At 44.2% G+C, this 27823-nt stretch overlaps 1 long non-coding RNA gene and 1 pseudogene across 2 annotated transcripts in view; both read right to left on the bottom strand.

Annotated features, from left to right (window-relative positions):
* Positions 1-13691: 13691 nt before the first annotated feature.
* On the bottom strand, positions 13692-15034 carry LOC100354862 (mitochondrial-processing peptidase subunit beta pseudogene; annotated as a pseudogene).
* Positions 15035-26603: 11569 nt separating this feature from the next.
* The window catches only part of LOC103349012 (uncharacterized), a 34677-nt gene continuing 33457 nt past the window's right edge, over positions 26604-27823 (bottom strand). For both annotated transcript variants that reach the window (XR_001793726.3, XR_007921228.2), the window contains exon 5: positions 26604-26833. This is a non-coding gene — a long non-coding RNA (uncharacterized lncRNA). The remainder of the gene's footprint in view (positions 26834-27823) is intronic.

Genomic DNA, 27823 nt, shown 5'->3' with positions numbered 1-27823 from the left:
AAAGAAAAAAAAAAAAAAAGAATGGGCTATCAAAGAAGGAGGTACCTTTCTCTGAAGGGGGGAGAGAACTTCCACTTTGATTATGGCCTTGTCCAAATAAGGTCGGAGTTTGTGAACTCAAGAGGCTTCCATAGCCTTGGCAGCTCATGTCAAGAGCCTCGGGTTATTACTGACGTCATAAATAAGAGTGTCAATTGTCAAATCAACAACGGGAGTCACTGTACACTTGCTCCCCATGTAGGATCTCTGTCCTTAATGTGTTGTACTATGGGAATTAATGGTGAAACTACTACTCAAACAGTACTTTATACTTTGTGCCTGTGTGGGTGCAAACTGTTGAAATCTTTACTTAGTATATACCAAGTTGATCTTCTGTATATAAAGATAATTAAAAATGAATCTTGATGAAGAATGGGATGGGAGAAGGAGAGGGAAATGGGATGGTTGTGGGTGGGAGGGAGGTATATGGGGAAAAGCTGCTATAATCCAAAAGTTGTACTTTTGAAATTTATATTTATTAAATTAAAGTTTAAAAAACAAAGGTGAGGCAGGTGTTTAGCCTAGTGGTTAGGTTTCTGGTTAAGATACCTGTGTCTATTGGGGCCAGCATTGTGGCATAGTAGATTAGGCCTCTGCCTGTAATGTCGGCATCCCATGTGTGCACAGGTTCAGGACCCAGCTGCTCCACTTCCGATCCAACTCCTTGCTAATGCTACTGGGTTGGCAGCTGAGCATGGCCTAAGTGCTTGGGCCATCACACCCATGTGGGAGACCCAGAGAAGGCACTGGGCTCCAGGGTTCTGCTTTGGGCTTGCTCAGTTCCATCCATTCTGGACATTTGGGAGGTGAACAAACAGATGAGATTTCTCCCTCTTTCTCTCTCTCTCTCTCTCTCTCTCTCTCTCACACACACACACACACACGCACACACACACAATTAGAGATCTTCATCTACTGGTTCACTCCCCAAATGGCTGCAGCAGCCACAGCTAGGCCAGACTGAAGTCAGGAGCCAGGAACTCCATCTGGGTCTCCCATGTGGATTCAGGGACCCAAGCACTTGGGCTGTCTCCTGTTTCCTTCCCAGATGCATTAGCAGGCAGCTTGATTGAAGTGGAACAGCTCTGACACAAACTGGCACCCACATGGGATGCCGGCCTCACAGGTGGCAGCTTAACCCACAACATTGGCCATACAAATAAATTTTTTAAATGTTTTTAGTTAAAAAGGAAAAATACATGAAAACACTAATCAAGAGAAAACAAGAGTGACTATATTTATACAAAACAGAATTCATAACAATGAAGAGCTCAATTCCTTGAGAAGACATTTTAATCCTAAATAAGAGTTGAAACTATAAAACTTCTAAGGGAAAATCTTTGTGACCCTGGCTTAAGCAAATAATTTTTAGGACACAAAAAAGCCATAAATCATGAAAGAAAAATTTATTAACCTAAAGTTCATCAAAATTAAAAATTTTTTTAAATAAATGTTAGTGTGTGTATATTCAAAGTATATAGTATGATGTTATGGGACACATAAATACTAAGATAGTTACTGTAGTGAAGCAAATTAACATATTCATAGAAATTTTTTGTTTTTAAGTGACAGGGCCACAGATTGAGAGTGAATATTATAAAACAAATTTACACTTACAATTCAATTTTTTTATTATTTAATTTTTTTGACAGGCAGAGTTGGACAGTGAGAGAGAGAAAGACAGAGAGAAAGGTCTTCCTTTTTCCGTTGTTCACCCCCCAGATGGCTGCTGCAGCTGGCGCGCTGCGCTGACCCAAAGCCAGGAGCCAGGTGCTTTCTCCTGGTCTCCCATGCGGGTGCAGGGTCCAAGCACTTGGGCCATCCTCCACTGCACTCCTGGGCCACAGCAGAGAGCTGGACTGGAAGAGGAGCAACTGGGACAGAATATGGCACCCCAACCGGGAATAGAACCCCAGGGTGCCGGTTCCGCAGGCAGAGAATTAGCTTAGTGAGCCATGGCGCTGGCCTACAATTCAATATTAAGATAACAATACAATGGAATGTTTGAAAGATATGAACAGATACTTCACAAAATGGGAAATGAATAGCAGATAAACACACGAAAAGATGTTTACCTGTAGTCACTGAGGACGTGAAAATTAAGGCCACAATGTAATGTTACTGAAATTACTGAAAGAAAAAAAAATTGGGAGTATCATCAAGTGTTGACAAGGATGTAGAACAATTAGCTCTCTGATATATAGCTGGTGGATGTACAATGGTACAATGAGTTTGGAAAATAGCTTGACTTTCCATTTAAGTTGAATATACACTGACCATATGATCCAACAACTCTACCAAGGGGTTTTCACCCAGAAGAAATAGAAATATGTCAACACAGAGAATTGTATGGAAAATTTCATAGCAGTTTTATTCATGATAGTCCAAAAATCGAAACAAATCTATCACTTGTGAATGTTGAAAGGGTAGTAAATTGTGATGTTTCTGTATAATGGAATGCTATTAGGCATTAAAAACAAAGTATTGATAAGAACAATAATAAAGAAGAAAGTCAAAAGCATTAGGCTAAGTAAAAGAAGCCAGACATAAAAATGCTATATTAAATAATGTTTTTTAAGATTTATTTTATTTATTTGAAAGACAGAGTTACAGAGAGAGGTAGAGACAGAGAGAGGTCTTCCATCTGATGGTTCACTCTCCAAATGGCCGCAAAGGCTGGAGCTGCGCCAATCCGAAGCCAGGAGCTTCTTCCGGGTCTCCTACATGGATGCAGGGGCCCAAGGAGTTGGGCCATCTTCTACTGCTTTTCCAGGCCATAGTAGAGAGCTGGCTTGGAAGAGGAGCAGCCGGAACTAGAACTGGCGCCCATAAGGGATGCCGGTACTTCAGGCCAGGGCTTTAACCCACTGCGCCACAGCACCGGCCGAATACTATTGAGTATTCAATGTCAATCTTGAAAATGTAGAGCTATGGTAAGAGAAAATGCCATTCCAGGGTCAAAGAGTGAAGGAAGGGGCTGATAGCAAAGCAGCATGAGAGAACTTTTTGTGTGATGAAAATGTTTTCTGTCTTAATTTTGTCGGTGGTTACATGACTGTATTCATTCCGAACTCTTTACATGGGTGATTACACTTTAAATGGGAGATTTCCTATCATTTATAAGTTTTTCTTCAACAAATCAGTTTTTAAATGGCGCATAATGGTGTCAAAATGACCGATGCATCATATACTCCACAAAGCTTCCTATCTGCTTACAATTATTTGCCTCAAAACCCAAGAAATGTAAACATAATACTGGAAAATCGCTAGAAACTGTATGGGTAAAAATTTAAAGATGAAATTACTAGTTCAGTTTGATAAACCTTTAAGCAGTAGGCATGTTTACCCATTTCAGTGGTTTGGAGGATGATAAATATTGAAAAGAATTACAAATAAAGTCCATCTTTTGTAAACTTTCTTATCAATAAATAAAAAGATGAATTTCTTGATTCCTTATGAGCACCCTTAAAAGTTTTCTCACATTATTTAGTCATTTATAATCAAGGCAAATTAATGCACTGCTAATAAATTTAAAATATTGTATTCAGTAATAATTTTCTGATTTTTCAGATAGTGATTTTCCTGAATTAACCGCCACAGTCAGGTTCACTCTGTAACTGGAAAGAGCATTTAACAAATTCGATAACAAAGGTAATTTTATTCTTCTAAATGTCTGTGTTGGAACCAAGATTTTCTCCTCTAAATGTCTGTGTTGGAACCAATTGGAGACATGATACATTTACTCTTCTAGATTAGCCAAAAATGAGGGCAAGAGCTACAAGTTCTACAGGGCATCCTACTCTTCAGTGGGCAAAGTATCCATTCTTTGAAGACTAATATGTGTAGTGCTTAAACAGTGGTCTCATACTTCTCTATCATAATCACAAAGCTCATAAAATTCTAAAAGAAAATAACAGGAAAGAAGATGAAGAAAAAGGGGCGGGGCTGGTGCTGTGGCTCAATTGGTTAATCCTGCGCTGCCAGCATTAACCCATAGGGCGCGGGGTTCTAGTCCTGGTTGCTCCTCTTCCAGTCCAGCTCTCTGCTGTGGCCCGGGAAGGCAGAGGAGGATGGCCCAAGTGCTTGGGCGCCTGCACCCGCATGGGAGACCAGGAGGCAGCACCTGGCTCCTGGCTTTGGATTGGCACAGCGCTGGCCGTGGTGGCCATTTGGGGGGTGAACCAACAGAAGGAAGACCTTTCTCTCTGTCTCTCTCTCTCACTAACTGTCAAATAAAAAAATTTATAAAAGAAGATTTATAAAAAAGAAAAAGGGGCTTGGGCTACTGAGGGCAGGGGTGGAGGAGACCTTGGCAATGCAGTCTTTACAGAGCTGGGCCCTTTGTTGAACTGAATTAATAATAAGTAATATTGCATTTTAAGAGTGGCAAGTTACCTCAACCTACACCCTTTGGAATTGACTCCCTGTGAAATTTCTTTATTTCTTTATACTTTCTCTATGAAAACCCTTAAATGATCATTTTTTCCCCTTCCTCTGTCTTCTCACTCAGCTTCCTAAAATCTTCATCTCTTTTGTTTACATATCTAGATTAGATTTCTGCTTGAGAGGAAGTATGTCTAGTTTCACATTTCGTGTGTTGTGCAATTTTAATTCTTCAATAAGGGTGCAGTGGGTGAAACTGCTGCTTGGGATGCCTGCATCCCATTTCACAAAGTCTAGGATGGAATGCTGCCTCTGCTTTCCATCCAGCTTCCTGCCGATGTGCCTAGGAGGAAATAGATGAGGGCCCAAGTACTTAGTTCCTGCACTGATGTGAGAGACCCGGATGAACTTCCTATTTCCTGACTTCAGCCTGGCCCAGCTCTGGCTGTTGCAGGCGTTTAGAGAGTGAACCAACAAATGAAAGTTATCTCCCCCCAACCCCCACCGCATCACTCTGCTTTTCAAATAAATAAATAAATCTATTTTTTTAAAAAGGAGGGTGCCAAGAATAATAATAACCATCAGGATAATAAGGGAACAGGTTATGGTTATGTTCATGGTGAATGGAAACTAAAGGCAGGAATGTGAGGAGTACAGAAAGACAAGATAACACTGCCTCCTAGCTTAGAACATGTTGGGAATAGCTTCTTAAATTAGACCCTTTCAACTGCCAGGATGATTTTAGCTCTTTATCTATGCATCTCCACAGTGCTTATCACCAAGTTTTGACAGAGGTATTAAGAATGATAAAATAGGACTGGGGAGTCTTTTATCACTTGTCTCTGCCTATAACAAGCCAAGGCAGGTTGAAGTGTTGAATGAGCTACCAAAAGGAATCAGGATACAAGTGATAGGCCTTGGTTAGAAAAATAAAGTCTAGGGGCCAGCGTTGTGGCTTAGTGAATTAAAGCCCCAGCCTGCAGTGCTGGCATCTCAAATGGGTGCCTGTTCGAGACCTAGCTGCTCTACTTCCAAACCAGCTCCCTGCTGATGTGTTTGAGAAAGCAGTGGAGAATGGCCCTTGCACCCATGCGGGAGACCCAGAGGAAGCTTCTGGCTCCTAGCTTCAGTCTGGTCCAGGCCCAGCTGTTGCAGCTGTTTGGGGAGTGAACCAGCAGATGGAAAATCTCTCCCTCTCTCTCGCTCTGCTTTCCAAATAAAAAAAATAAATCTTTAGAACTAAATAAAGTCATATTTACTCTAAGGATCCAGGAGCTTCTTCCAGGTCTCCCATGTGGGTGCAAGACCCAAACACTTGGGCCATCTTCCTCTGCTTTCCCAACTTTACCAAGCCATCAGCAGAGAGCTGGATCAGAAGAGGAGCAGCCGGGACAGGATCCAGTGCCCATATGGGATGCTGACACCACAGGTGGAGCCTGTGGAGGCTTAGACTACTATGCCACAGTGCCATCCTCTTTCTTTCTATTCTATCAATCTATCTATCTATATATATATATAATCAATCAATTGATTACAGCCATTTGGGGTGTGAAGCAGCAGATGGAAGACCTTTCTCTCTGTCTCTCTCTTTCTCTGTCTGTAACTGCCTCTCAGATAAATAAATAAAATCTTTAAAAAAAAAAGAAAAGAAAATGAAAGTCTGTGGGTAGGCACATTGGACCTAGCAGTTCAGATACTCACACCTCATATTAAATACTTGGGTTTCAGTCATGGCTCTGCCCCTGATTACAGCTTCCTGCTAATACAGATCTTGGGAGGCAGCCAGTGATGGCTCCAGTAGTTGGGTCCCTGCTACCCGCAGGGGAGTCCTGGATTATGTTCTCAGCTCCTAGCTTCAGTCCAGCCAAGTCCTGGTCATTGCAGGCATCTGGGGAGTGAAACAGCAAACAGGAGCTCTCCTTTTCTATCTCTGTCTCTCTGTTTTCTCTGATTCTCAAATAAATAAATAAATAAATAAACATACATCTCTACTTATTTGCTTTTCTTTTCTTATATATTTATAATTTATCTTTACTTTATAGTCCATATATATTTACTCACTTACTTTCATATATTTACTTAGTTACTTTTCCTATATATATGTATGTAATTTCCACACACATATATTTACTAATTAACTCAGACCTCTTTGCTCACAGCTAGTCCTTAGAAGACCCCAAAGGCTACATATTATATGCAATGTCCCTGTAAAGTCTTAAGCCTTATTGCCAAATCAATTCTGATGCAATTTTTGTATTTTTATTTATTTTTTGATATATTCTTTTACATTAAATACAAAAGGTCTCCCCTCTTCAGACACCTGAAGGACAGGTAACACTCCAAAATAGATTAGCTGAGATGTTTTCAAAAGTACAGATCTCAAGGAACATCTTCTGTTCAACAAGTTAAGTGAGTGAAACATCTGGCAGTGACTTGTGGGAAACTTACCAACTAACTGGAACTACTTACCAACTACTGACATTCCTACATAATTAGACAATCACTTTTTTACTTGTGTCCTCTAAAATATTTAATACAAGATTCTAGATACAGTAGCTACTGATTAACTACAGGATTAACTTAAAACATTACATTTGTATGGCTGGGTGTCCGGCTGAGTGGTCAGTACTCTGGTTAAGACATCCTAGTCCCACAGCGGAGTACTTGGGTTTGGCTGCTGACTCTGGCTGCTGCCTCCAGCTTCCTGCCAGCGCAGACCCTGGAAAGCAGCAGGTGATGGCTCAAGTGCTTGAGTTCCTGACACCCGCACTGGAAAGCTGGATTGCATTCCCCACTCCAGCTTCAACCTGCCCAGTTTCAAAGTGACCCACCAAATGAGTGCTCACTCTCTCTCATAAATAAAGAAATAAAAATAATATATATGTATAGCTTTTTGTCTCCAAGTCTACCTGCCTACACATTCATACACACAATGAATTAGGTTTTTAATGAATTTTGTTCATAATAGTAAAAAAACCTTTTGTAATGGTATTATTTTATCTGTTCAAAGGCCACAAACTCATATTATTCACTTACTTATTGTATTATTTTAAAATAACTTTTATTGTTTTCTAATTCCAGCAATAATACATGTTTTCAGAAAAAGCTAGAAAATAAAGATAATCCAAAAAAATAAAAACTACTCATAATTCTCACACAGAGAGATTACCATTGGAATATTCCCTCCAGTGTTTTTTCTTGGCATTATTCTTATTTATTTATTTGAAAATCAGAATTACACAGAGAGAGAAGGAGAGGCAGAGGGAGAGGTCTTCCATCTACTGGTTCACTCTTTAATTGGCCAAAACGGCCAGAGCTGTGCTGATCTGAAGCCGGGAGCTTCTTCCGGTCTCCCACATGGGTACAGGGGCCCAAGGACTTGGGCCATCTTCTACTGCTTTCCCAGGCCATAGCAGAGAGGTAGATTGGAACTGGAGCAGCCAGGACTCAAACCGGCACCCATATGGGATACTGGCACTGCAGGCGGCGGCTTCACCTGCTATGCCACAGCGCGGCCCCTCTTGTTTTTGTTTTTATTTTTTTAAAGTATTTATTAGAATCAAAGACCTCTAGCCAGAGCAGCATGGACAGGGGCTTCCAAGAGAGGAAACAATCTACCCCCCCCCTTTTTAAAAGTACTTAATAGAGCAGTGTTTTTTCTTGTATGTGTGTACATGTTGCCTCTGTCCTTATTTTTACTGCTACACTATTAATGCCTTATGTAATATTATAATATTTTCATGTCACTAAGTTTTTACTTATAATACCATCTTACATGATGGGCTAGCCTTCCATCATATGAGTAAACCAAAATTTATCTAAACACTCTCCACTTTGGGACTTATAATTTGTTACTAATATTTCACTAGTATAAACAGACTGAACATACTGCATTTTGAAGCTCTGTCTTCAGCTCAAGGTCTGTGAGTGGATGTTCTGTGCAATGTGGACTAGAAATAGAAATACAAGTAGGGGCCGGCACTGTGGCATAGCAGGTAGGGCCACTGCCTGCAGTGCCAGCATCCCATGTGGAGGCTGGTTCAAGTCCCAGCTGCTCCACTTCCAATCCAGCTCTCTGTTATGGCCAAGGAAAGCAGTGGAAGATGGCCCAAGTTCTTGGGCCCGTGCACCCACGTGGGAGACCTGGAGAAAGATCATGACTTCTGGCTTTGGATCAGCCCAGCTCCAGGTGTTGTGGCCCTCCAGGGAGTAAACCAACAAATGGAAGACTCTCTCTCTGCCTCTGGCTCTCTGTAACTCTGCCTTTCAAATAGCCCACTGTATCAGCAGAACTCCTTTAGAGCCTTTATTTCATTATTGTTTTAATACTAAATAAGATATAGAGTGCTTCTAGTCCTTACATCTCTGACTCAGCTTGACAAATCCACTTGTCCCACACCGCAACTCAGTCTTACATTCCTTTCTCCTTTTCCAGATTGCCTTCTCTCCTCACACCAATACAGCATGCTTCATAAAATCACAAGCAAGCTGCTAACCCTGTCACATTTTAATGACACGTGGAACACACAACATGGGGCTGAGTGTGATCACTAGAGTATGTGCTTGAGCAGCAGGGAGAAGACCAAAGTGAACCTCTCAGTGAGATTCATGGGAACAAACTTGGTGCTAAAGCCTTCCATGCTCACTGCTGGGGGCTCTGAAATGAGCCCAGTCAGACACTGCCCTGAAAGGAGGAGAGGTGACTCGACGGTCTGTGTTGTTTTGGGTCACATTAAGGCCCTCAAAGTAATATAAATTTTTTTTCCATGACCACTCAGAATAACAAGCACTGACAATGGAAAAGGTGGGGAAGGAAATTAGTAGGAAATTGTGACAAATGAACATCAGAGCCAAATCATTTTTAAAGGTCAACAAATCCATTTAGATGTTATGATACCTCGTCGACTTCTAACACAATATCAGCTTTTTGTATTTTTATGATACTGACTAGGGTTTTAAAAGACATTCCTGGCCGGTGCCATGGCTCACTAGGCTAATCCTCCGCCTGCAGCGCCAGCACACTGGGTTCTAGTCCCAGTTGGGGCACCGGATTCTGTCCCGGTTGCCCCTCTTCCAGGCCAGCTCTCTGCTGTGGCCTGGGAGTGCAGTGGAGGATGGCCCAAGTGCTTGGGCCCTGCACCCGCATGAGAGACCAGGAGAAAGCACCTGGCTCCTGGCTTCGGCACAGTGCACCAGCCACAACGCTCCAGCCGCAACGCTCCAGCCATAATGGCCACTTGGGGGGTGAACCAACGGAAAAAGGAAGACCTTTCTCTCTGTCTCTCTCTCTCTCACTGTCTAACTCTGCCTGTCAAAAATTAAAAAAAAAAGAAAAAAAGACATTCCTAGTCAGTTGTAATATATCTTTCAGATAAAAATAAAAGCACCAGGGATAGATAATGTGTCAAATAAACTTTGAGCTGCTTAATGCTGACAAGAGTCACTCCACAGTTTAAATGCTTTGTTAACCATAGTCCCTGAATTTACAGATGGCCATTTATGTGACTTAAAATAAATGAGGCTGGCAGTCCATTGGTTCACCCAGGATGAACAGGATGAAGCCAGGAGCTAGGAACTCTGTCTTGGTCTCCCATATGACTGGCAAGAGCTGAAGCACTTGAGCCATCATCGGCTGCTTTCTAGGCACATTAGCAGGGAGTAATGTGGAAGTGGAGCAACCGGGACTCCAAGCAGCACTCCCATATGATGCAGAAGTCTCAAGCAGCTGCTTAACCAGCTGAGCCCCAACACCTGCTCCAGTAAGCCCATTTGTTAAAGATGAGGCAGTGGCACACTCAAGTTGATTATTTAACTGTAGTCTTAGTTCTTAAAGCGTGTTAATTGTCTTTAATGGCTTATTGTTCAAGACAGTTAAATTCTAATAGCACCTTATATTTCTCTAGTATCTTTCACATTCGAAATTCTTTAGCTGGCCATACTCTCATTTTCAATCTCCTACAGTCCCTGTGACCTAGGGAAGACACTGGGATAAAAACAGATAGAGAAATTGAGACACATAAAGGGGAAGAGAGGGCTGGCACCGTGGCACAGTAGGTTAATCCTCTGCCTGTGGCACCGGCATCCCATGTGGGCGCCGGCATCACATGTGGGCGCCGGCATCCCATGTGGGCGCCGGTTCTAGTCCTGGCTGCTCCTCTTCCAATCCAGCTCTCTGCTGTGGCCTGGGAGAGCAGTGGAAGATGGCCCAAGTCCTAGGGCTCCTGCACCTGCGTAGGAGACCGGGAAGAGGCTCCTGGCTCCTGGCTCCTGGCTTCGAATCAGCGCAGTTCTGGCCATTGCAGCCAATTGGGGAGTGAACCATCAGATGGAGGACCTCTTTCTCTCTCTCCGTCTCTCCCTCTCACTGTCTGTAACTCTACCTCTCAAATAAATAAATAAAATCTTAAAAAAAGAAGGAAGAAAGGGGAAGAATTTGGCTCCAGAGTCACCCAGCTAGAGACTAAACTTGGTGAGTATGTCCCCATATGTCCACATAAAGCCAGCATCCAGATCCCAGGCGTCAGGCCCTAGTGGGTCTCGTGGATTTCCCCCTCTTATTTACTGATTGGAAAGAAAGATGCCTGGGTTAAAACATGTTGTTCTGGACAGATAGCAAGCCCATGCTGTGTTCATTCTCTTGGAATCTGGGTAGCAATCCTGAGAGAGGCAACCGAGTTTGCAGATGATTATCAAAGCTTGAGTATTCCTTACGCTGAACCGGGGCTTGAAAAATGCAAGTCTGGATATGTCATGAATTCTCCAGACAAACTATCTGGGTTCAAACTCTGGCTCTGTCACTTAGCAGCTATTTATTTAACTTCCCTGAGTGTCTTAACCTCCCTCAGCCTTTACCCTTATCTGTAAGGCAGGGATGATAACAAGACCCACCTCCTCAGGTTGTTAGGTTAAATGACTAAGTGGATGTAAGTCAGCTGGACAGTCTGACCAGTAGCAAGCTCTGTGGAAGTATTAGGAATTATGGAGGTACAAGTTGCACAGATCCTCCTAAGAGCATGACTGTTACACAAAATGATAACTAAGTACCAACCCTAAAACTCCTTGTTCAATCTCCATTTCCTGATCTGATAGGAATACTAACCTACGGAATCCAAACAAAAATGCTATATGACAGTGTCCTTTTTTGTTTTGTTTTTAAATTTTTTTTATTTTTTTGACAGGCAGAGTGGACAGTGACAGAGAGAGACAGAGAGAAAGGTCTTCCTTTTTCCATTGGTTCACTCCCCAATGGACGCTGAGGCTGGCGCGCTGCGGCTGGCACACCATGCTGATCCGAAGCCAGGAGCCAGGTGCTTCTCCTGGTCTTCCATGGGGTGCAGGGCCCAAGCACTTGGGCCATCCTCCACTGCACTCCCTGGCCACAGCAGAGAGCTGGACTGGAAGAGGGACAACCGGGACAGAATCCGGCACCCCGACCGGGACTAGAACCCAGTGTGCCGGTGCTGCAGGTGGAGGATTAGCCTAGAGTGAGCCGCGGCGCCGGCCTGTTTTGTTTTTAGAAAAAGATTTATTTATTTATTTGAAAGGCAGAATGACACAGAGGAGGAGACAACAGAGATCTTCCAACCCACTTGTTCACTCCTCAAATGCCAGTAACAGCTGGGGATGGGCCAGGTTGAAGCCAGGAGCCAGGGATCAGAAGCCAAGTAGCTAGGACTTGAACATACTCTCTGATATGGGATGCAAGTGTCCCAAGCGGCAACTGAACCCACTGTACCGCAACACTGGCCCTTCTTCCTTTATTTCTATCAAAATTTATTACAAAGTCTTTTAGGATGTTGTTGCAAGTAAGATGGAAAAATGGGAGCTGGAAGATATCAAGAATGCAGCTATTCTATGGGATAGAAATCCTCAGGAGCATGCCACAAAACTGTCCTTGATCTGTTCTGTTCAATATTTTAATCAATGACTTTGACAAACACTCTAAGAAACACTAAGCTTCCAGATGACAGCCTTGGAAGGATGGTTGGTTAATTCCATGACTAACAAACCAAGGTTTAAAACTATCTGGACAAGCTTGATTAATGAGCTACATGGTGAAAATAAAATTTTAGAAGATTAATCTAAAGATCTTAAGCTTAGATGTAAATAATCAGCTGTACAAGTAAGCTTTGTAGATATTTCATTATCAGCAAGAAAGAAAGTAAAAGAAGGGGGGGGGGAGAGAAAGAGAGGGAGACCATCATTTGCCAAAATCCATGATCTAAATATAAAAAAAATAAACCTGGGATAAAAGAAACCTTAGATTTTATCAACTGTTAAGGTAACACAATCTACAAATACATCTAATGACTGGGTCTAATTCACTGAACAGAGCTAAGCAAATGAAGACTTTTGTGTCTACATTCATTTAGGGAAAGGGTATGCAGCTTTCATGACTTCTTCCCAAAGGTGTGTTTGATCCCTTCTCCTCCAGAAAAAGAGAAAAAAAAATGAACTTAAGACCCACTAATCTAAAGTGTGTTTGTTCTGAGCATTATTTTAAAATAAGAAATTAATAAAGCAGGTGTCAACTATTGGGGCCCAGGAGGACAAAAGGCTTATAAACCATATCCTATGAAAACAGTTGGAACACAGGAAACAAAGCATGGATGAGAAAATTTGTGTTGGGAACATGATAACAAAATTCCTCAAATATCTGATGGGCTTGTGTGTGCATATGGATTAGATTTATTCTGTGTGGCTCCAAAGGGCAGAAGGATGGAAGTTACAAGGAGACAGATTTCAGCTTAATGTAAGCAAGAACTTGCTAATAATTAAAGTTGCCCTAAATTGGATTCCATTGTTCTATGAGCCAGTAAACCCCTTGTCTCAAGAAATGTTCAGACAGAAACTCAGTATGGGTCAGTGATACTAAGGGCTATTTTCACGCTGGGCAGAATGTTGTAGTGAATGACCACTAAGGACCCTTTCAACTCTAGAAGTCTGTCATACCCTGATTTTTATCATTGTTGGGTAGATTCCTAAGCACTCCTCCCACCCATCCCCAGATACTCTTAAGAATGAAAAGAGGTGCAGGTATTGTGGTGCAGCGGGTTAAGCCCTTGGGACACCCGCATCCCATAGCAGAGTGCCTAGGGTTGAGTCTGGGTAATCTGTTTCCAGATCCAGCTTCCTGCTAATGCAACTGGGATTTTTTTTCCTCAGGGTGGTAGTCTTTTGTGAGATAATAATTGTTTTTTCTTTAGGGATTGATAAAATTTGCGAATCTTTTTCTAGATATGTTCAAAATGTCTTGATTTAGGAGTATTTTAATCACGAAACCAGCACATGTTACTGAGAATCTGGTTAAAATCTGGTAATTGTTCAATGGGACCAACAACAACAATAGCTGGACTCTTATCATAAATATATCTGGCACAATCTTCTCGAACTGTCTCAGCATTCACAGCATTAATTCTTGCTTCAAGCTCAGGGATAGGAATTGTTCTACTCTAGCATAACATTTGCCTACCAATATCTTCACAAGTTGGAGTTGAACCATCAAGCTGCAGAAGCACGTTTGTTTGCAGAAGATTTTTGGCTCGTGCAACTTCACTTTCAGTGACACTTGTACAGAATCACATTCATTCTTTTTGAACAACACGTAGCATGTCTGCAACTGTGGCTGGTTCACAAACCGTATACAGTCCCCACAGTCCTGTGTCAGTGTAAGAAGTATTGAAGGACTAGAAGCTATGGCAGAGGGTGCCATGACAGGTGAGCTGAGCCAGCTTGCTGGATAAATTCATTCCTCTTCCAAAAGAATGATCCCAGTTGCCAGCCAATCACTGTGTTTGCAACCATGAAACAGATTGCATCTGGATGTACTCAACCAACAGCTTCAACAGCTGTGGCAAGTTGTGCCAAAGGCATCTTGTCTTCTGTCACTCGAATCTCACCTCCTGTGAATTTGCAGGAGCAGAGCTGGTACATCTCCTCTGTGTGTGCCCGAAGAGTCACCAAAATGAAAGGTTGCTAACTCAAGCAGGTCATCATGGGAAACACCTCCAGCAGCAGCAAGCACTACTCTCGGCCCCATATAATGGGTGGGGATGTAATCCACTAAGTCTTCATGATCGATAGTCTTGATATTCTCAGTCCCAAAAGTGTCCATCCAAGCTGTGGCATGAAGACAATCAAAACAACTTCTTGTAAATTAGTTTCAACTTCTTGCATCCCTCTCAGGATTACTCCAGGCTCATGTTCAATCTGCTTCTCCCAACGTGCTGTTCTGTATTATATCAGCAAGGATTTCTACAGATCTTGGTAAATCGTTGGTGAATGCTTTGGCATAATACACAGTCTGCTGTCTGGAGGGACAGGCATTGCCATGGGCACCGCTGTTTTCAATCTCAAGTTCCAGATCTAACTGGGATCTCTTTTTGGTGCCCTTGAAAACCATGTGCTCCAGAAAGTGGGCTTTTCCATTATTCTTCTTATTTGCATAATGACTTCCAGTGTCAATCCACAGCCCAGTGGTGCATGTGGACAGCCCCGAGGCTTCAGAGGCCACTGAGAGTCCATTTTCCAGACACGTTACTTGAGTTTCAGGAACATTCAGAACATCCTGTGTAGCAGCCTGTGTACTTCTCCATCTGTTCCCTCCAAAATGTAATGGCCATCCTGCAAAGCCAGGACCCAGAGCTTCTGGGTGAACCTCCAGAGTGGCCCCTCGAGCCACCGTGTCTGCTAGGGGCATCACCAAATGGCTCAGGTATTTGGGTTCCTGCATCCTACATGAGAGACCTAGGTGGAGTTCCAGCTCCTGGCTTCAGCCTGCTACAGCCCTGGCTGTTGGAGCCATATAGGGGGAGTGAACCAGCAGAAGGATGATCTCTCTCCTTCTCTCTCTCTCTGTCATTCTTCCTTTTAAGTAGATGAACACAAATAAATAAAGGTTTTAAAAGTGAAAAGTGTTTTTTATCTACCTTGTGTGGGTTTTTTTAAAGTTATATTTAATGAAGCATATAAAATAGCACCTTTCTCAAAAGATAAATGACTTAAATACAACGTGTTTTTTTTCCAGAAGTCTTTTATTTAAGAAATTAAAATTTCATGCATTTCATAAGTAAAACTTTAGGAACATGGTGATTCTTCCCACCATACCCACCCTCCCACCCCTCTTCCTCCTCCCTCTCCTTTTCCTATTCTTTTTTTTACTAAGATCTATTTTTCTTTTTTTAAAGATTTTATTTATTTTGAGAGGTAGAGTTACAGACAGTGAGAGGGAGAGACAGAGAGGAAGGTCTTCCATCTGCTGGTTCATTCCCCAAATGGCCACAACTGCCAGAGCTGCGCCGATCCGAAGCCAGGAGCCAGCATCCAGGAGCTTCTTCTGGTCTCCCACATGGGTGCAGGGGCCCAAGGACTTAAGCCATCTTCTACTGACTTCCCAGGCCATAGCAGAGAGCTGGATTGGAAGAGGAGCAGCCAGGACTAGAACCAGCATCCATATGGGCTGCCGGCGGCTCAGGCGGAAGATTAACCTACTGCGCCACAGCGCCAGCCCCACTAAGATCTATTTTCAATTAACTTTATACACATATGATTCACTCTATACTAAGTAACAGTTCAACAAATAGTATGGGGGAAAAAAACTGTTCCTCAACAGTGGAGACAAGGGCTGTTCAAAGTCGTTGCATCTAAAAGTGTCAATTTTACTTGTGTAGATTACCTTTTTAGGTGCTCTATCAGTTATCACAGATCAGGGAGAACATATTTAAATAGAATGTTAACTCAGGATCTCAGAAGACTCTGGAAGAGTCCTCAGAGATAATCTAGTCCTATTTCCAACTCCACCCCCTTTTTAAAAATAGACAAAGACACTGTGGCCTAAGGAAACAAAAATGATTTTGCCCAGCATCCTGACATTCTTCTGCTAGCCAGGCTTGTTAAATAATAATTACACTTTAAACTGGAAAATGTTTGTTGAGTTAAAAAAAAAAAAAAACTCCCCCAGGGCTAGTATGGAATTACCTTTCCCTGTGATAAGGATTTCTTATAAGATCATGCTACACTTGATCTAGCCAAAAGGCCGAGAAGCGATGTAAGATCATAATATACTATAACACCTCCTTTGAATTATTCAGGTTCAAATAAAAGCCTGTGGAGTTTTCAGACCTTCTCCCTTCTGCTCTCCTCCCCTTCCCTTCTCTCCCCTCCTCTCCCCTCTTCCATCTTCCCCTCCTCTCCCCTCCCCTCCCCTCTGCTCTCCCCTCTCCCTTCCCCTCTTCTCTCCTCCCCTCCTCTCCCCTCCCCTCCTCTCCCCTCTCCTCCTTTCCCCTCCCCTGCTCTCCCTCTCCCCTCTTCTCCTTTCCCCTCCTCTCCCCTCCCCTCCTCTCCTTTCCCCTCCCCTCCTCTCCTCTCCTTTCCCCTCGCCTCCTCTCCTCTCACCTCTCCTCCCCTCCCTTCTCCTCCCCTCCCCTCTCCTCTCCTCCCCTCCCCTCTCCTCTCCTCCCCTCCCCTCTCCTCTCCTCCCCTCCCCTGCTCTCCCTTCCTCTCTCTTCTTCTCCTTTTCCCTCTCCTCTCCTCCCTTCTCTTCCCCTCTCCTCCCCTCCTCTTCCCTCTCCTCCCCTCCCTTCTCCTCCCCTCTCCTCCTCTCCTCTTTCCTCTGCTCCCCTCTCCTCCCCTCCTCTCCTCTCTCCTTTCTTCTCTTCCCCTCCCCTCCCCTCCTTCACCCTCTCCTCCCCTCCCCTCCCCTCTGCTGTCCTCTCCTCCCTTCTCATTTGGTGTATCTTTCAAGCTATTTACATATTTCATACGGAGAGATTAAAGGATACCGAAAGTTTAGTGAAAAAATGGGGGGATGAATTTTGAGACAAAATTTTCTGGCTAAAATCAGAACTTTGGATTTGATTTTTCTATGTTTTCTCTCCTCCTATTATATACTAACCCACAATGTATCACTTTTTAACTTTTTTAAAAGATTTATTTTTATTTATTTGAAAGAGAGTTACAGAGAGAGGGGGAGAGAGAGAGAAAGGTCTTCCATCTGCTGTTTCATGCCCCAAATGGCTACAATGGCCTGAGCTGAGTTGATCCAAAGCCAGGAGCCAGGGCTTCTTTCAGGTCTCCCACATAGATGCAGGGGTCCGAGCACTTGGGCTATCTTCTGCAGCTTTCCCAAGTGCATTAGCAGGGAGCTGGATCAGAAATGGAACAACCAGGACTCAAACTGGCACCCATATGGGATGCTGATGCTGCAGGCTGGGGCTTTAACCTGCTGTACCACAGCACTGGCCCTAAAAATTTTTTAAAAGCACATCATTAAGGGGCTGGTGCTGTGGCTCACTTGGCTAATCCTCTGCCTGCGGCACCAGCATCCCATATGGGCACCGGGTTCTAGTCCCAGTTGCTCCTCTTCCAGTCCAGCTCTCTGCTGTGGCCCAGGAAGGCAGTGGAGGATGGCCCAAGTGCTTGGGTCCCTGCACCTGCATGGGAGACCAGGAAGAGGCACCTGGCCCCTGGCTTCAGATCGGCGCAGCGCCGGCCGTGGTGGCCATTTGAGGAGTGAACCAGTGGAAGGAAGACCTTTCTCTCTGTCTCTCTCTCTGTCTATATCTCTACCTGTCAAATAAAAAAAAAAGCACATCATTAAAACAGTAAAAAGAAAACCCACTGAATAGAGGAAATATTTGCAAATCATCTATGTATAAAGGAACATTAATCCACAAAGAACTCTTATTCTTCAACAATAAAAAAGACAAAGATTTGGACCAGTGTTTATTTGGCATAGGTAAACACTGAAAATATTATGGATAATATTTCATTGATCCCATCCAATATAGTAATCATTTCAGACATTATAGTTTCTTTTTTTTTTTAAAGATTTATTTCTTTTATTTGAAAGGCAGAGTTACAGAGAGAGAGAGAGAAAGTGAGCTCTTCCATCTGCTGGTTCACTCCCCAAATGGCTACAATGGCTGAGGCTGAGCCAGGCCAAAGCCAGGAGCCTGGAACTCTATCCTGGTTTCCAATGCAGGTGACAGGGTCCCAAGGACTTGGGCCATCTTCTGCTCCTTTCCCAGACACATTAGCGGGGAGCTGGATTGGGAGCAGAACATAACGGGCTCAAATCAGCACTATGATATAGGATGCTGGCATTGCAGACAGCATCTTAAACCACCATGAAACAACACAGGTTACTTTGCCTGCTGATTCTAGTAACCAGTTTTTCTGTTAGTTTGGTTAATTGCATTCCTCATTAGGAGTTGTATTTTCCTGTTTCTTTGTATGCTTGATTTTTCATACCATTCATTGTGAATTAATTTGCTTTGTTAGGGCTGGATATTTGTGTAGTCTCATAAATATTCTTGAGTTTGTTCAGAGACACAGTTACCTGGAAACAGTTTGATCCTTTGAGGTCTTGCTTTTGAAGATGCGGTAAAGCAGGACCAGGGCATCATGGGGTCAGGAGCCAATTTTATTCCACAACTGAGGCAAGCCCATCCTGAGTACTTAACCTCACGTCCTGTGAATTATGATTTCCAGTCGGTGTTCACCCTGCGAAGGCAGCAAGTACTGGTTCAAGTACTTGGGCCCTTGCCACCCACGTGGGAGACCTGGATGGAGTTCCTGGCTCCTGGATTCACCCTGGCCCAGCCCTTACTGTTGTGGGCATTTGAGCAGTAAATCAGTGGGTGGAAATTCTGTGTGTGTGTGTGTGTGTGTGCATGCATGCAAATGTGTGCATTAAAAACAAAAAGCAATGGGCCAGCACTGTGGCACAGCAGGTTAAAGCCCTGGCCTGAAGCACTGGCATCCCATGTGGGTGCCGGTTCTAGTCCCGGCTGCTCCTCTTCCGATCTAGCTCTCTGCTATGGCCTGGGAAAGCAGTAGAAGATGGCCCAAGTCCTTGGGCCCCTGCACCCACGTGGGAGACCCAGAAGAAGCTCCTGGCTCCTGGCTTTGGATTGGCACAGCTCCGGCCGTTATGTCCAGCTGGGGAGTGAACCAGCAGATGGAAGACCTCTCTCTCTGTCTCTACCTCTCTCTGTAACTCTGTCTTTCAAATAAATAAAATAAATCTTAAAAAAAAAATGTTTTGCTGTGGCCAGTGCTCTGGCTCAGTAGATTAAGCCTCTGCCTGCAGCGCCGGCATCCCATATAGACTCCAGTTCAAGTCCTGGCTGCTTCACTTCTGACCCAGCTGCCTGCTGACGGCCTGGGAAAGAAGCAGAAGATGGCCCAATTACTTGGGCCCCTGCACCTGCGTGGGAGATCTGGAAGAAGCTTTTGGCTCCTGGCTTTGGATTAGCCCAGCTCTGGCCATTGCGGCCATTTGGGGAGTGAACCAGTGGATGGAAGACTTCTCTCTCTGTCTCTCCCTCTCTCTGCCCCTCAAGTAAATAAATCTTTTTAAAAAATGTTTTGCTGAGGTTTTGCTTTTTTTTGTTTTTTAGAGGGGAGAAGGGTTGGGATTAAATGTGGTCACTGTGATATTCTGTCTTGGCTGGAAATGTAAGTTCACACTCTTGCCATTTTTTGCCAGAGAGACAGCCTTAATTGGCTCACATAATCTAACCATGGGAAGGAAGAAAGTACATTGGCCTTTGGGTTAACTGGATCTGTCAACTCAAAATTACACCAGAATGCTTTCTCTTTGTCTTTCTCTCTACCTCTCCACCTCATCTCTATCTCTGTATGTTGGCCACATTCTAGTGAATGGTGTGGCCACTGTCAGGTTTTGAAGGCTCACCCTTAAAGCCAGAAATGCTGAAGGACAAAGAGAGAACTCCTTTTCCATCTTGGACTTGGATGATCCCATGGGAGGAGTGGCCTGAAGTGGATGCATCCCACGTCTATGTCTTGTTTGCACCACTAAGGTCAGGAGAGTATCACACGATACTTGACCCAACAAAGACACAAAGCACACGTCATCTGCACTACCACTGTATACACAGGTTTAGCCATTTGTCCTTTCTTGGAACAACTTTCTGGAAATGAAACTGTTGTGTCAAAAGTTTTAGGCAGGTTTTTCTTTTTTTAAATGGTCTCAATTTGCCCTAGGGAAACTTACAGCACTTGATTTTCTTAACAGTGTGTAATATGGCACATTTCTTCTCGTCGTTACCAATACCAGTGATTCTTTTTTTTCATCACTGCAAGTTAAAATATTATATCTTGTTTTTAAATTTGCAATTCTTTTAAAAAATTTGTAAATGAATTTAATTTATTTGAAGAGTAGAGAGACAAAGATGGAATGGGAGGGAGCGAGAGAGAGAGAGGGAGAGAGTGCACCCATCTACTGGCTGACTTACCAAATGCATACAATAGCCAAGGCTGTGCTAAGTTTAATCCAGGAGCCAGAAGCTCAATCTGCATTTCCCATGAGGGTGGTAAGGACCTAACTATTGGAGCCAGGACCTGCTGCCTCCTAGTGTGTGCATTAGCAGGAAACTGGAGTCAGGAGACGAGTCAGGACTTGGAACCCAGGCATTCTGTTATGGGATGTGGGCACTATACCCACTCCTTAATTTGCAGTTCTTTGATTAGTCCAGAAGTCAAAACATTTTTTCATAGACATTTACTTATACAGTGGCTATTTTGTTACCATGTCTCATACACAGCAATATTTTAAGATGGAAGTCCTCTGCCTGTATTTTGCCTTTTTAAACTTTTGATACCTTATATCAAGTCCGTCAAGCATTTTCTTCACGATTTCTGTGTTTGATGTTGGCACAGGCTTCACACATTTTTCAGTGGGTTCCATTTGGCATGTTCTCTAGTTTCTGTTCAAGGTTCACCGTACCATCTATACAAACCAACTTGGGGCACGTGTGTCTTCTAGCCCTTGATCTGCTCCTGTTTCTTACAAGGCCCCCAGGGCTGCAGGCAGCAATTCAAAACACAGTTTCTCCCAAAAGGCTAATTAACAGAGGCAGTGCTTCTGTGATGTTTACCAAGTGCCTCTGTGACTTGGGTTATAAAGCAGATATTCTAGTTGATGGTGCTCTGTGACTTTAATTTTTAAAAAGTATGAGTAGTGAATAATTTTAAAAAGTATGTGATAATAAGTCAAATAGCAATACATATATTTCTCATTTAGGATCTTTTAAGATTTCACTTGTTCTGATCTGATAGCTAGTTTATTTCCTGGTCGTTCTATAAGAAAAGCAGAACAGCCATGTCCACAAATGTAGACTTGCAAGAGCTTTTTCTTTTTTAAAGATTTATTTATTTATTTGAAAGCCAGAGTTACACAGAGAGAGGAGAGGGAGAGAGAGAGAGGGAGAGAGAGAGAGAGGTCTTCCATCCACTGGTTCACCCCCCAGATAGCCACAACGGCCGAAGCTGCACCAATCCAAAGCCAGGAGCTTCTTCTGTGTCTCCCACGTGGGTGTAGGGGCCCAAGGACTGGGGCCATCTTCTACTGCTTTCCCAGGCCATAGCAGAGAGCTGGATCGGAAGTGGAGCAGCCAGGACTTGAGCCGGCGACCATGTGGGATGCTGGCGCTTCAGGCCAGGGCATTAACCCGCTGCACCACAGTGCCAGCCCCAAGAGTGGCTTCTTTCATATTAACTCCTTCATTGGTACAAAGGTGCCTTCTACAGTTTAATAAAATACTCTACATATTCAGTAACAGTAACAGATAGAGACAGGGAGACTGACTTCTTTGTTGTGTCAGAGGTGACTTCCAGGATTTGCTAGTAGTTTCCCAGGCCCAAACATACTTTTTATAAAAATGTATATGAGAGGCAAAGAGATACATACATACAGACAGACAGACAGATAGATGTTAGATAACCACTCCCATCTGCTGGTTCATTTCCCAAATGCCCTCAGCAGCAGGCTCAGCCTGGGAGCCAGGAACTCAATCTAGGACCCCATATAGTGGCAGGAATCCAATTTCTTTCTTTCTTTCTTTCTTTCTTTCTTTCTTTCTTTCTTTCTTTCTTTCTTTCTTTCTTTCTTTCTTTCTTTCTTTTTTTTTTTTTGACAGGCAGAGTGGACAGTGAGAGAGAGACAGAGAGAAAGGTCTTCCTTTTTGCCGTTGGTTCACCCTCCAATGGCCGCCGCGGCCGGCGCACCGCGCTGATCCGATGGCAGGAGCCAGGTGCTTCTCCTGGTCTCCCATGGGGTGCAGGGCCCAAGCACTTGGGCCATCCTCCACTGCCTTCCCCGGGCCACAGCAGAGAGCTGGCCTGGAAGAGGGGCAACCGGGACAGAATCCAGCGCCCTGACGGCGCCGCAAGGTGGAGGATTAGCCTAGTGAGCTGCGGCGCCGGCAGGAATCCAATTTCTTGAGTCATCACTGCTGCTTCTGAGAGTCTACACCAGCAGGAAGCTGGAGTCAGGAGCTGTAGCTGGGGATTAAACCCAGGTACTCTGATGTGGGATGAAGGTATCTTAACTGCTAGGCTCAAGGTCTGCCCCCCGACCAAATAGAACTTTTTTTTTTTTTTTTTTTTTTTTTTTTATTTTATTTTTTTTTATTTTGACAGGCAGAGTGGACAGTGAGAGAGAGAGACAGAGAGAAAGGTCTTCCTTTGCCGTTGGTTCATCCTCCAATGGCCGCCGCGGCCGGCGCGCTGCGGCCGGCGCAGCGCGCTGATCCGATGGCAGGAGCCAGGAGCCAGGTGCTTTTCCTGGTCTCCCATGGGGTGCAGGGCCCAAGCACCTGGGCCATCCTCCACTGCACTCCCTGGCCACAGCAGAGGGCTGGCCTGGAAGAGGGGCAACCGGGACAGAATCCGGCGCCCCGACCGGGACTAGAACCCGGTGTGCCGGCGCCGCTAGGCGGAGGATTAGCCTAGTGAGCCGCGGCGCCGGCCCAAATAGAACTTTTTATAACCTGTAAAGTACACAGAGCTTTCCTTCTGTCCTTTGCTTGGCAAAACCAGCATCCAGTGGAACTTTCTGTGACGATGGAACTGTACTATGCTGGTGCTGTTCAGGACAGTAACTTCAGAAAGTGTATGGAAGTGGAATTAAAAGATAGGTTTATTTTGATGCAAAAAAATTTGAAAATGATGGAAAGTTTTTTTTCCTAATATGTGTTTTTCATGACAATTTTGAAAACCCTCATATTGGCCACATGTGTCTACTGAACACTTGGAGCTAGTGAGATTGAAGCACTAAATTCTAAATTTTTTTTGAAAATTTTTTTTTATTTATTTGAGAGGTAGAGTTACAGACAGAGAGAGGGAGAGACAGCGAGAAAGGTCTTCCATCCTGAAGCCAGGAACCAGGAATTTCCTCTGGGTCTCCCACATGGGTACTGTGGCCCAAGCACTTGGGTCATCTTCCACTGCCTTCCCAGGCCATAACCAGAGAGCTGGATTGGAAGAGGAGCAGCGGGTACAGGAACTGGCACCCATATTGGATGCTGGCACCTCAGGTAGAAGCTTAGTCTACTATGGCATAGCACTAGCCCCTGAATTCTAGACTTTTAATTACATTGTAATTAATTTACATTTAGATAGTCCAGTGTAAATTTACTAGATTTAATTAACAAAGTACAGGATGCCCAGTTTATTATCTATTTCAAATAAGTAACAGATAGTTTTTTTTGTTTTGTTTTGTTTTTTTTTACAGGCAGAGTGGACAGTGAGAGAGAGAGAGAGACAGAGAGAAAGGTCTTCCTTTTGCCGTTGGTTCACCCTCCAATGGCCGCCGCGGCTGGCGCACTGCGGCCAGCGCACCGCGCTGATCTGAAGGCAGGAGCCAGGTGCTTCTCCTGGTCTCCCATGCGGGTGCAGGGCCCAAGCACTTGGGCCATCCTCCACTGCACTCCCAGGCCACAGCAGAGAGCTGGCCTAGAAGAGGGGCAACAGGGACAGAATTCGGCGCCCAGACTGGGACTAGAACCTGATGTGCCGGCGCCGCTAGGTGGAGAATTAGCCTATTGAGCCGCGGCGCCGGCTTAGATAGTTCTTAAAAAAAAAAAATTATGGGGCCGGCACTGTGGCGCAGTAGGTTAATACCCTGGCCTGAAGCACCAGCATCCCATATGGGCACAGGTTCTAGTCCCGGCTGCTTCTCTTCCGATCCAGCTCTCTGCTATGGCCTGGGAAAGCAATAGAAGATGGCCCAAGTCCTTGGGCCCCTGCATCCACATGGGAGACCCGGAAGAAGCTCCTGGCTTCAGATCGGCATAGCTCCAGCTGCTGGGGTCATCTGGTGAGTGAACCAGCGGATGGAAGACCTCTCTCTCTGTCTCTACCTCTCTCTGTAACTCTACCTTTCAAATTTGAAATGCAGAGTTACACAGTGGGGTGGAGGGAGAGAGACAGAGAGTGAGATCTTCCATCCTCTGGTTTACTCCCCAAATGGCCACAATGGCAAGAGCTGGGCCAGTCAGAAGCTAGGAACCAAGAGCTTCTTCCAGGTCTCCCAGGTGGGTACAGGGCCCCAAGCACTTGGGCCATCCTCCACTGCTTTCCCAAGCTCATTAGCAGGGAATAGCATTGGAAGTAGATTAGCCAGGACTCGAACTGGCCCCATATTCCGGGATGTTGGTGCCACAGTTGTGGCTTTACCCACTACAACACAGCACTGGCCCTGACAGATAGTTCTATAGTTTAAGTATGCCCCAAATATTAGATGTAACATACTTACAGAATTGTGCTTCAAAAATTGACATTCCAATATAACTAACATCTTATATATTTTTAAAACATTTGTTTGTTTATTTGAAAGGCAGAGTTGCAGAGAAAAAGGGAAGGACAGAGAAAAAGAGAGAGATCTTCCATCCACAGGTTCACTCCCCAAATGGCTCTAATGCCCAGGCCAAAGCCAGGAGACAGAAACTCCATTCTAGTGTCCCATGTGAACTTGGACCATCTTCTGCTGCTTTCCCGGGCACATTAGTAGAGGAGCTAGGTTGGAAAAGGAGCAGCTGGGGCTTGAACCTGTGCTCATGAGGGATGCCCATGTTGCAGGATATGGCTTACTCCGCTGCACACAACACCAGCCCTGCATCCTATACTGTACAATTTTATATAGATGGCTAGTCACTACCGTGCTGGACCATGGAGATACATAGTGTCTATTTCTTGCAAAGTTCTTCAAAATTATTTCACTCTCCTATAGAATATAAATCATGGAAGAACAAATTATTGTGATCATATTTTGGTAAGAGAAAGCCACTGACTTCTGAAAAAAGTCATTATTTTCCATGTAAAGGACTATTAAACTGATGATATTCACCTCAATTTTTTTATTGTATGGCTTCTGTGTGAAGAACCAGTCTTCAGCTGTACACACCAGTATGGGCATATGAAATGCTTAAACCTGTGTCCATCTTAATCAGTTAGAGCCTGTGCTGAATTAGTTTGAGTATCATCCCTCACTGTGGGAAGACAAGGTGGGATAATCTTGAGATCCTCCTCTGTGGAAATTCATGATACAAGGAGAAGTCAGCTGCCTACTTCAGAAACAAGAAACAAAACACAAAGCTCTTTTTTTAAATAAAGATTTATTTATTTATTTATTTGAAAGTCAGAGTTACACAGAGAGAGGAGAGGCAGAGAGACTGAAAGAGAGATGTCTTCCAACCTCTGGTTCACTCTCCAATTGGCCTCAAAGAATGGAGCTGTGCTGATCCAAAACCAGGAGCCAGGAGCTTTTTCCAGGTCTCCCACACGGGTGCAGGAACCCAAGGACTTGTGCCATCTTCTACTGCTTTCCCAGGTGGTAGCAGAGAGCTGGATCGGAAGTGAAGCAGCCAGGACTCGAACTGGTGCTGATATGGGATGCCAGCACTACAGGCAACAGCTTTACTCACTCTGCCACAGTGCCAGCCCCACAAAGCTCTTTAATTGAGATTCTAAGTGAGATGTACAGGGAAAATACTGTCGGAATATAAAGGATCAGCCATGGAGGAAACCATTGGGAGCAGTGATGTTTGTTTTGCCAGTGTCTAAAAGCTCTACCTTTTCACCTTTTCTTCCAAGGGCTTGATGAACTTTACAAATCAGACATCCAGATCCTTGTGGGAGATTAAGTCAAGGCAGGCAGACTTGTGCTTGTATGCAAAGAAAATTTTCCCTACTTTCAGCATAGAGATCTAATGGGTCTCAGTCAGGATTGCCAAGCCAGCGTAATGCAATTCAATTCAAAAAGACACTTACTGAGTGCTTCCTATGTGTCATGTCTGTGATTCTATGCTACTAGGTTAAGTTCCCAGGTGTTGCATTGTTTAGTTCCATAATTTCTTTCTGTTTTAAAGAAGGGAATCTTTTTTTTTTTAAGATTTATTTTATTTATTTGAAAGACAGAGTTATAGAGAGAGAGGAGACAGAGAGAGAGGTCTTCCATCCGATGGTTCACTTCCCAGATGGCTGCAGCAGCTGGAGCTATGCTGATCTGAAGCCAGGAGCCAAGAGCTTCTTCTGGGTCTCCCACTCGGGTGCAGGGGCCCAAGGACTTGGGCCATCTTCCACTGCTTTCCCAGGCCATAGCATGGAGCTGGATCAGAAGTGGAGCAGCCGGGACTAGAACCAGCGCCCATATGGGATGCTGGTGCTTCAGACCAGGGCTTTAACCCGCTGCGCCACAGCACCAGCTCCAAGAAGAGAATCTTTTAAAAAATTGATTCACTTATTTGAAAGGCAGAGTTCAGAGAGAGAAAGGGACACACGCACGCACACACACACACACACGCACAGAGAGAGAGAGAGAGAGAGAGAGAGAGAGAGAGAGAGAGAGAATCTCCCATCTACTGGTTCACTCCCCAAATGGCCACATCGGCCGGGGGTAGGATAGGCCAAAGCCAGAAGCCTGGAACTTCATCTGGATCTCCCACATAGGTGCAATCTTCCACCACTTTTCCAGGTGCATTAGCAGGGAGCTGAATCAGAAGTGGAATAGCTGGGACTCTAACCAGTACACATATGGAATGTAAGCACTGTACCACAAAACTGGCTGCTAACTTCTATGGTCAAAAAGAGATGTGCACTGGATGGGTGTTTGGTGCAGCAGTGAGTCACTGCTTGAGATACCCACATCTGATATTGGAGTGCCTGGTTAGAGTCCTGCCTTAACTCCATGCTTTCAGTCCAGCTTTCCACTAATGCTCTCACTTACATGAGAGACATGGATGGAGTTCTGGGCTCCTGGCTTCAGCCTGGCCCAGCCCTGGCTGTTATAGGCCCTTAGGCATTTGAGGGGTAAATCAGCAAATAGAAGAATGGATATTTCTCTGCCATTTGAATAAAATGAAAATAAATAAATGAATAAGTTATTAAAAATGCGTGGATTCTCCATCAACCACAGACATAGCTGGAATGGCCTCTGAGGTCATCCAGCCCTACACCGTCCATCTCTATTGCAGAAAGCTGCTAATTGTATCACTTCCCTATTCCCTCCCCTTCCCAAGTCAACCTCTAGATGAAATTCTCTCATTCCCCCACCCCCTATTCTTCCTCTGTATAAATCAATAGCTCAAAATTTCTCCTA

Source organism: Oryctolagus cuniculus, chromosome 9 (genome assembly GCF_964237555.1).
Source record: "Oryctolagus cuniculus chromosome 9, mOryCun1.1, whole genome shotgun sequence".
Classification (NCBI taxonomy): Eukaryota; Metazoa; Chordata; class Mammalia; order Lagomorpha; family Leporidae; genus Oryctolagus; species Oryctolagus cuniculus.
The sequence above is the reverse complement of the archived record's forward strand: the minus strand, read 5'-3'. Positions and strand labels throughout refer to the sequence as shown.